A 9,405-nucleotide genomic window follows, 5' to 3' on the forward strand; every position below is an offset into this window, starting at 1 on the left:
ATTTAGAAAAAATTCACAGTGGAGAGTCAAGAATACTTGGTTTTGGACCCGTATGTGCTAGTTTCTCACATAGGTTGGCAGTCGATCCAGGAGAAGCAAAGCCACGTGGAAACAAACATCGAGGTGATTCGGAAGACGTGGCTTTCAAATCCTGGCTCTGCCTCAGACACGCTGTGTGGCCTTGAGTGCGTCTCAGTTACTACATCTATCAAATGGGAGCGGTAACAGGGACCTCACAGCACTACTCATAGAGCTACTGCAAAAATCAAATGAGAATACAAATATTTGAAAGGACTTTGTCTAATTTTGTGGTTGCTAAAATAATATTCTCTTCCAAATGATGGTAGTTCATTGACCTATTGGGAGAATCATGTTCAGGTGACATCCAGCAAGAATTTTATTTCAAAGAAAAATATTTTTAAAAACAACTAAAAGTTACAACCCCACATTCAAATTGGAATATTTGTTCAGTCACAACTTACCAAGTATTAACTTCAGTCAACACATGGTTGTCACCTAAGAAATCTTTTTCTTAATTTGAAGGAACTCTGGAATGGCTTTGTTTCTGTCATTCTTGCCAAGCTCTGTAAATCTATTGTAAGTCTAATGGAATGGAAGGTATAACAAATAAAAATGTTTATGCACCCAACATAGGAGCACCTCAATACATAAGGCAAATACTAACAACCATGAAAGGGGAAATCGACAGTAACACAATAATAGTAGGGGACTTTAACACCCCACTTACACCAATGGACAGATCATCCAAACAGAAAATAAATAAGGAAACACAAGCTTTAAATGACACATTAGACCAGATAGATTTAATTGATATTTATAGAACATTCCACCCAAAAGTGGCAGAATACACTTTCTTCTCAAGTGCACATGGAACATTCTCCACGATAGATCACATCTTGTGTCACAAATCAAGCCTCGGAAAATTTAAGAAAATTGAAATCGTATCAAGCATCTTTTCTGACCACAGTGCTGTGAGATTGGAAATCAATTACAGGAAAAAAACTGTAAAAACCACAAATACATGGAGGCTAAACAGTGCGCTACTAAATAACCAAGAGATCACTGAATAAATCAAAGAAGATATAAAAAAATACATAGAAACAAATGACCAAAAACACGACGACCCAAAACCTATGGGACGCAGCAAAAGCAGTTCTAAGAGGGAAGTTTATAGCAATTCAATCTCACCCTGAGAAACAAGAAAAATAGCAATAAACAATCTAACCCTACACTTAAAACAACTAGAGAAAGAAGAAGAAAACCAAAAGTCAGTAGAAGGAAAGAAATCAAAGATCAATATTTGAAAGATCAAAGCAGAAATAAATGAAATAGAAACATAGAAAACAATAGCAAAGATCAATAAAACTAAAAGCTGGTTCTTTGAGAAGATAAATAAAATTGATAAACCCTTAGCCAGACTCATCAAGAAAAAAAGGGAGAGGACGCAAATCAATAAAATTAGAAATGAAAAAGGAGAAATCACAACTGACACTGCAGAAATACAAAGGATTATAAGAGACTACTACAAACACTTATATGCCAGTAAAATGGACAACCATGAAGAAATGGACAAATTCTTGGAAAGATACAATTTTCCAAGACTGAACCAGGAAGAATTAGAAAATATAGACAGACCTTTCACAAGTAATGAAATTGAAACTGTAATTTAAAATCTTCCAACAAACAAAAGTCCAGGACCAGATGGCTTCACAGGTGAATTCTATCAAACATTTAGAGAAGAGCTAACACAATCCTTCTCAAACTCTTCCAAAAAATTGCAGAGGGAGGAACACTCCCAAATTCATTCTACAAAGCCACCATCACTGTGACACCAAAATCAGAAAAAGATGTCACAAAAAAAGAAAATTATAGACCAATATCACTGATGAACATAAATGTAAAAATCCTGAACAAAATACTAGCAAACAGAATCCAACAACACATTAAAAGGATCATATACCATGACCAACTGGGATATATCCCAGGGATGCAAGGATTCTTCAATATACGCAAATCAATCAATAGGATACACTACATTAACAAATTAAGGAATAAAAATCATACGATTATATCAATAAATGCAGAAAAAGCTTTTGACAAAATCAACACCCATTTATGATAGAAACTCTCCAGAAAATGGGCATAGAGGGAACCTTCCTCAACATAATAAAGGTCATATATGGCAACCCCACAGCAAGCATCATACTCAGTGGTGAAAACTGAGAGCATTTCCACTAAGATAAGGAACAAGACAAGGAGCTCCACTCTCACCACTCTTATTCAACATAGTTTTGGAAGTCCTAGCCACAGCAATCAGAGAAGAAAAAGAAATAAAAGGAATACAAACTGGAAAAGAAGAAGTAAAACTGCCACTCTTTGCAGATGACATGATACTATACATAGAAAATCCTAAGGATACCACCCGAAAACTACTAGAACTAATCAATGAATTTGGTAAGATTGCAGGACACAAAATTAATGCACAGAAATATCTGGCATTCCTGTACACCACCAACGAAAAATCAGAAAGAGAAATTAAGGAAACACTCCCATTCACCATCTCAACAAAAAGCATAAAATACCTAGGAATAAACCTGCCTAAGGAGGCGAAAGGCTTGTACTCAGAAAACTATAAAACACTGATGAGAGAAATCAAAGATGACATAAACAGATGGAGAAATATACCATGTTCTTAGATTGGAAGAATCAATATGGTGAAAATGACTATACTACCCAAAGTAATCTACAGATTCAATGCAATCCCTATCAAACTGTCAATGGCATTCTTCACAAAATTAGAGCAAAAAATTTTACAATTCGTATGGAAACACAAAAGACCCCAAAGCAATCTTGAGAAAGAAAATTGGAGGAATCAGGCTCCCTGACTTCAAACTATACCACAAAGCTACAGTCATCAAGACAGTATGGTACTGTCACAAAAACAGAAATATAGATCAGTGGTACGGGATAGAATGCCCAGAGATAAACCCATGCACATATGGTCACGTAATTTAGGATAAAGGAGGAAAGAGCATACAATGGAGAAAAGACAGCCTCTTCAATAAGTGGTGCTGGGAAAACTGGACAGCTACATGTAAAAGAATGAAATTAGAACACTACCTAACACCATACACAAAAATAAACTCCAGGTGGAATAAAGACCTAAATGTAAGACCAGACATTATAAAACTCTTAGAGGAAAACATAGGAAAATCACTCGTTGACATAAACCACAGCAAGATCTTTTTTGACCCATCTCCTAGAGTAATAGAAATAAACACAAAAATAAACAAATGGGACCTAATTAAACTTCAAAGCTTTTGCACAGCAAAGGAAACCATAAACAAGACAAAAAGACAACCCTCAGAATGGGAGAAGATATTTGCAAATGAAACAACAGACAAAGGATCCATCTCCAAAATATACAAACAGTTCATGGAGCTCAATATCCAAAAAACAAACAATCCAATTTAAAAATGGGCAGAAGACCTAAATAGACATTTCACAAAGGAAGACATACAGATGGCCAAGAGGCACATGAAAAGATGCTCAACATCACTAATTATTAGAGAAATGCAAATCAGAACTACAATGAGGTATCACCTCACGCCGGTCAGAACGGCTATTATCCAAAAATCTAGAACCAATAAATACTGGAAAGGGTGTGGTGAAAAGGGAACCCTCCTGCACTGTTGGTGGGAATGTTAATTGATACAACCACTATGGAAAACAGTATGGAGGTTCCTTAAAAAACTAAAAATAGGGGCATCCCTGGTGGTGCAGTGGTTGAGAGTCCACCTGCCGATGCAGGGGACACGGGTTCGTGCCCCGGTCCGGTAAGATCCCACATGCTGCAGAGCAGATGGGCCCGTGAGCCATGGCGGCTGAGCCTGCGCGTCCCGAGCCTGTGCTACGCAACGGGGGAGAGGCCAGAACAGTGGGAGGCCCGCGTACCGCAAAAAAAAAAAAAAAAAAAAAACCTAAAAATAGAACTCCATATGACCCAGCAATCCCACTACTGGGAATATACCCTGAGAAAACCATAATTCAAAAAGAGACAGGTACCACAGTGTTCATTGCAGCACTATTTACAATAGCCAGGACATGGAACCAACCTAAATGTCCACTGACAGATGAATGGATAAAGAAGATGTGGTACATATATACAATGGAATATTACTCAGCCATGAGAAGAAACGAAATTGAGTTATTTGTAGTGAGGTGGATGGACCTAGAGTCTGTCATACAGAGTGAAGACAGAAAGAGAAAAACAAATACCGTACGCTAACGCATATATATGGCATCTTAAAAAAAAAATGGCACTGATGAACCTAGTTGCAGGGCAGGAATAAAGATGTAGACATAGGAAATGGTCTTGAGGACACAGGGTGGGAGGGGGAAGCTGGGGCACAGTAAGAGTAGCATCGACATATATACACCACCGAATGTAAAATAGTCGGCTAGTGGGAAGCAGCAACATAGCACAGGGAGATCAGCTCGGTGCTTTGCGATGACCTAGAGGGGTGGGATAGGGAGGATAGGAGGAAGACTCAAGAGAGAGGGGATATGGGGACATATGTATGCATATGGCTGATTCACTTTGTTGTACGATGGAAACTAACACAGTATTGTGAAACTATTATACTCCAATAAAGATCTATTAAAAAATTATTTTTTAAAAAAAGTATGTAGTTAGAGGGACTTCCCTGGTGGTCCAGTGGCTGAGACTCCATGCTCCCAATGCAGGGGGCCCGGGTTCGATCCCTGGTCAGGGAAATAGATCCCACATGCCGCAACTAAGAGTTCACATGCTGCAAGTAAAGATCCCTGCATGCTGCAATCAAAGATCCCGCACACCGCAAGTAAGATCCCACACGCAGCAACGAAGATCCTGCGTGCTGCAACTAAGACCCAGCGCGGCCAAATAAATAAATAAATAAATATTGGAAAAAAAAAAAAGAGTATGTACTTGGAAATAAGACATCCTGTGTCCAGATTCCAGTTCAGCCACTGATTTTGCAGATTTGGACACGTTTTCTTAATTTTTTCTGAACATCAATCTCATCCATATAATTAGGATAACACTTATTGCTAGGGGTTGTTACAAGGATTAAATAAGATTATATACGTACAGCACTTAGTCCAGTTTCTGATACATACGTGTTTATTAAATAATATTTATTATTATATCTCATGCTATTTCCACTCTCCAGAAAGTTTAACTAAGTTGCCTAAAGTAGAGGAGCCAGAATTGGCCCGCTGGGCTCCTGACTCAATCTTGACTTCATGCGTATGTTTAGACGTAGTGACTTACAAACCCAGTATAACATAAATATATCACAGTGCTAAATGTATATAACCAAGGGTTTGTTTTCTTTTGGCTTGGTCCTCCTTATAACCCCAGTCAGATTGTGAAGCTTATCCAACCCCACTAGTGCGTGGTGAGCCAAGGTGAGCAATTAATTTTAACGTTAATATTCTGAGGCCAATATTGATATTTGATAGGCAGATACTGACCTCATGGCCTGGATATGGACATTGTCTTATTTGTACTGCTATCCCTGACCACTCAAACAAACAAAAACACCTGAATGTTCGGGCTGGAGCCACACGACTCAGGGTCACCAAGTCAGTCTCTATACCATCAACTACAAAGCCAAGCATTCCAAGAAGGGAAAATAGTATCAAAGGGACAAAACTAGTATCAACGAATTCCTTGTTAGACAGATTCAGAGATCTATTAGTTCCCTGAATTAACCACGAGCATTAATTTCCTGCGGCTGCAGTAACAAATGTCACAAGCTTGGTGGCCTAAGAGAAATGTATTCTCTCACAGTTCTGGAGGCCAAAATCCACAATCAGTTTTAGTGAACCAAAATCAAGGTATCAGGGGGTCTGTGCTCCCGCTGGAGGCTCTAAGGAAGAATCTGTTCCCTGCTTCTTCCAGCTTCTGATTACTGCCAGCATTCCTTGGCTTGCGGCCATATCTCCAGTCCATGCCTCCATCTTCACATGGCCTCCTTCTCTTTTTTCCTGTATCGAATCCCCTCTGCCTCTCTCTCATTTAAGGACACTTGTGATTGTATTTAGGGCACCCCCAGGTAATCCAGGAGAACCTCCCCATCTCGAGATCCTTAAGTCAATCACATCTGCAAAGACTTTTCCAAATAAGGTAACATTCAACCAGGCATTAGGCTGTGTATATCCTGGGGTGGGGGGGGGGGGTCGGGGGCCTGGGGCACTTTCAGCCTATCACAATGGGCTCACACTTCCTAAAGCATAACTCTGTACTCCACAAAAGGTCTTGTTTCTAACATGTAAAATAGGCCCCTCGAATGCACAAATGTGCATTCTTTACCATGATTTAACAGGAAATGCCTGAAAACCCAACCGTGACCCCTAACAAGAGTCTAATATTTGCTCCCATCGTTCTTCATGCAACAATGCCAGCTGTCTGGTGAACTGCCCTCTGGCCAACTGTTTAACATTCCCCTGAAGAGTCTTCTCACATACACCCCACTGATTACCTTCATTTCCTCTAGCACAGAAATCAGTGAAAGGAATACATTATAGGAATACATAGCCTTCAGAAAAAGTGTTTTTGAAATGAGTAGCTTCAAAGAACAGAACAAATCTCATAAACGACTGACCTCTGGAAGTACAGCCTCTATGAGATGCCCAACCAGCCTCCTAGGGGAGATAATACCTGTACCCCTTCAGTTTCACCAGCAGTTACAGCTACAATTTCCTTTAGATGAGCGATGACCCAGTGGGTCCTAGAAAGTTTGAGTCCTGTGAGTTTTGTAGTTGCCTTCTGTTGCCCATGTGTATTTTGAGTGTGGATATCATTTACACTGAAGTAATTCAGGCAACCACACTGTGCCCTAAGACGAGGTGAAAAACACAGGAATCTCAATCCACTGCACTTTTAAGGTCCATGTAGGATTGATAGATCACAGATTCCATGCAAAGTGATTTATCTCCTACTTAACAGAAGTACAAATAAAATAGAAGAAGAGCCTGGAGAATGCATCTAAAAACGTGCTCCTTAGTCACTAACTGTTGTGACTAAGAGCACAGAGCCTGGAGGCCAAACGCCTTGCTTCAAGGGGGAACTCTATTCAATATCCTGTGATAAACCATAAGGGAAAAGAATATGAAGAAAAGAATGTACGTATATGTATAACTGAATCACTTTGCTGTACAGCAGAAATTAACACAACACTAAATCAACTGTACTTTTTTTTTTTTTTTAAATCTTAAAAAAAAAAAAAATCTCTCAGCAAGCACTGCAGCTCCCTGGCCTGTGACCTTGGGCAACCTTGGGCGGTGGAGTCACTCTTACGGATGAAGAAAAAGGGCCTTGTGAGGTTACGGTATTAAACCAGGAATGTGACCCTTTTGGGTGCCAGGCGCTCGCCTATGCACTCAGATTTTTAAAATAATTCTCGAATAGTCATTCAATAAATATTTGGACGAGATGAACTTTCACTCAAGTCCAACGTCGACACTGAAGGCTGCGATGAAATGTCATGTGAACGGTGTGAGCAAGGAAGCAAGGCCGTCCCCAGGGTCCCCAGCCCGGCTCCCACCACCAACGACCGCAGGGACCCGGCGCCCGAGCACCCAGCGCAGCGGCCGCCTGGGCGCGGGCGGCTTTCCCACGGGAGGTGACACAAGGACACAGCCTGCCGGCCGCTCGCTCTGCCCGCGCCTTTTTCCCGTCACCTTCTTCTTCAAGCGCACCGGCCACGCGGCCGACGCTGCTCCCTCACAGCCCCCGCGAGGCAGGGTCACAAAGGAGGAAACCCAGGCCGGGAACGGCCGAGCTCGGCTTCTCCTCAGAGCCCGTGCGAAGCGGCTTCCCCCGTGCATCCAGCACGCTCCTCCATGGGTCTGCGGCCGCTGCTCCGGCAGCCTCCCCGGGCGCCCCGGCTCTTCGGGACGGGCCGCGGCCAGCGAGCAGCAGCCCCGCCGGCCTCCCCTACGCCGCGGGTCCGCCCGGCTCTGCGCCTGCGCAGTCGGTGCGCTGGGGCCTCGGCGGCGCGCCTCCTGCCGGCGCGTGGGGTCACCGGTTGGCTGCCGGGAGCTCCGGGGAGCGAGCCAGGGAGGCCCCAGGACCAGGTCGCGGAACCATCACTCAGCACCCACCGCGGTTCCGTCCCTTCACCCGGGGTGGGCCACGCCCCCGGGAGAGAAGAGCCGTCGCGGTGCCCGCCTGCGGCTGGAGGAGGCCCAGCTAGGGCTCCACAAGTTGTTGGTGATGATACACTGATCTTCTAATTAAAACAGTATCCTCTAATTCTCTCCATCGTAATGGCACCTTTTCCCGTGTGTAATTAATAAGTGAGCTGCTATTTTCAGAAACTCTGGTAACATGCAACTCGATATGCCGTAGAGCCCGAGTAAAACAACATACCCCCAAAGAATTCCTTTGGTGACTGGAATAGGCAGAGGGATGGGAATGTTGGATTAGGATGTGGGCTTTGACATAGCAATTCTGGGAGATTGGTACCCTTGGGGAACTGTGGTTGGATTGTGCACTGCCTGCGTAATATTCCTGCCTGACACGTGTCATGGGAATGAAGTAGAGAAATACAGTGAATTGTGAAGGAAGATTCTATGGGAGGTGAGAACCTCAAAATCAGTGGAACATCTAAAGCAATTCTACTCTGGCTTTCTTCCCTCCTTTCCCTACCTTGCCTAGGCATTTGTGGGCATTTGTGTATATTTGCTGGTGAGTTTGTTATTTGGTAGACAGGGTGAGGGCTCAGGACTCTTATTTGCTTGTGATCATTGTCTCTTTACTTATATCCCTAACAGACTGCAACTTGAAAATAGGGGCAGTTTAGACAGATTCTAAAACATAATCGTTTTTGCAGAAGTAGAAATGAAAAGGTAAAATTGAATATGTTGATCAAGTAGCAAAAAATAGCTCTGGAGAAATAAATAATGGTTAAGTGAATTATTTATCTACACAACTGGAAATTGTAAACAATTAGTGAACAATTGCAGTTTTGACTTATGTTACATGTTTCACTCCTATCTCTCTCAGAAGGTGTAGCTGACTTTGCTGGAAATTCTCATACATAGATCTGTAATATTTTCCTAGGACGATGTTATGATTGGTCTCCCCCATTTCACCCATACATAAACGCATTTCAGAATTTGTTCAAACACTGAACTATTTAAGTCCAAAAGACATGCTGTATAATAGAAATCTGTTATGCTTTTACCCTAGAAGTTCTTAAGGCTTAACGTATATAAGGCTTTATTTATATATAAATGTATAAACATTTATAATATGACATAATTATATTATAAATGTATAATATAGTATAGATAGATTATATATATAATATAAAAGTCAGTAGGGAATATCCC

At 41.7% G+C, this 9,405-nt stretch overlaps 1 protein-coding gene across 2 annotated transcripts in view; it reads right to left on the bottom strand.

Moving 5' to 3' along the window:
- The window catches only part of LOC109550262 (phospholipid-transporting ATPase IB-like), a 39,014-nt gene extending 30,996 nt beyond the window's left edge, over positions 1-8,018 (bottom strand). Inside the window, exon 1 of one of the 2 annotated variants that reach the window (XR_012327519.1) lies at positions 7,750-8,018. The gene's annotated coding sequence lies outside the window, so the exon portion shown is untranslated. The other variant, XM_073794979.1, reaches the window with a different exon arrangement.
- Between the last annotated feature and the right edge of the window lie 1,387 nt (positions 8,019-9,405).

This window comes from Tursiops truncatus, chromosome 18 (assembly GCF_011762595.2).
Source record: "Tursiops truncatus isolate mTurTru1 chromosome 18, mTurTru1.mat.Y, whole genome shotgun sequence".
Taxonomy (NCBI): Eukaryota; Metazoa; Chordata; class Mammalia; order Artiodactyla; family Delphinidae; genus Tursiops; species Tursiops truncatus.